The 1,140-nt window shown below is 48.0% G+C and overlaps 1 non-coding gene across 1 annotated transcript; it reads right to left on the reverse strand.

Annotated features, from left to right (window-relative positions):
• Nucleotides 1-776: 776 nt before the first annotated feature.
• Nucleotides 777-899, reverse strand: LOC114005397 (small nucleolar RNA SNORA1). Its single transcript, XR_003547254.1, has one exon. It is a non-coding gene; the product is annotated as a small nucleolar RNA SNORA1 (small nucleolar RNA).
• Nucleotides 900-1,140: the final 241 nt, after the last annotated feature.

Here is a 1,140-nt window from a genome sequence, read left to right on the forward strand (position 1 = left end):
CTTCAGTGTGTAAAATAGGTCACATTGACCTCTTTTGGTTGAAGCAGATGGAAATCTCTGAACTTAGGCCCTTAGCATCCCCCTTCTCACGACTGTCTCACAGCCCACCCCAGGCGTGTCTACGGTTGTCCCCGAGTGTTTCTGAGGTCCCTCTCAGTTGCTCCTTTAAACCCTTTCTCCCTGCGATGCTTACATCTGGGTCAGCTTTCTTTTCCAGCTCAAAATCCACTTTCCTAAAGCATCTACCAAGCTGGGTCTTAGGGTTCGGTCTGCTAAAGTCAACCTGAGGACATGGGGGTGAGGGGTGAGGAGGCTATTCAAGCAAAAATCCTGACTGCAAAGTCCTGCAACCAACCAAATATCACCTACACATATATGGAGAGGTTTTTGCTATAGGGCGCGTGCACTCGCCAGAAAGTCAGAGAGAAACAGACAGAAAGCGAGAAGTCACCCCCCAAGGGGGATGACCACGTCGCAATCCTTTCTCCTCCATTCTCCTCTCGGGATCTTGGGCACGCATGCACACACACCTGGCATGAGTTTAAGCCACCGGGTCCGCGGTCCACTGCATGGGAGCCCAGCAACATAGTCATTATGCCAACTGCTGATCTCAAGTCAAAATAGTTTTATTTAAGTGATTTTGCATGTTACTATTCATTCCACTGCACTAAAAAATGTATATTGCGATTTTGCCTAATGAACACAAATCTGTTATTTCTTAACACATTTCTAGTATTAAAGTTGTGGTGCATGATTTCCACTCATGACCTTAGCAAAAATGTTACAGGCCTCACTGTCACCACTGCGATAGAATTGCTGTGGTGGAAGCACAGTGAAGCCCCATCAGCAATTTCTGGACACCACCATCAGCAGAACCCATTCTCACTGAGAGGTAGGCCCCGCCTCCAGTTACAGGCTGTGACGACCATTGGTCACAGTGCAGGGTACTGTCATCCTTGTCTCTAGGCAGTCAGGCACTGCTGTCGCCCTGTCTGGTGCACCGTGGTGGTCTCTTCTTCTCCATGAAGGGACTGAGTCTTGTTTTCTCACTCGCCATTCCTAGCACGGTGTAGCAGGTGCCCAATAAATCAATACTGAATTCATCAAATGGAATTGAATATGGATACTCTATGGGGTCAA

The sequence above is a fragment of the Tupaia chinensis genome, unplaced genomic scaffold, assembly GCF_000334495.1.
Source record: "Tupaia chinensis unplaced genomic scaffold, TupChi_1.0 Scaffold143740_1, whole genome shotgun sequence".
In the NCBI taxonomy this organism is placed as follows: domain Eukaryota; kingdom Metazoa; phylum Chordata; class Mammalia; order Scandentia; family Tupaiidae; genus Tupaia; species Tupaia belangeri.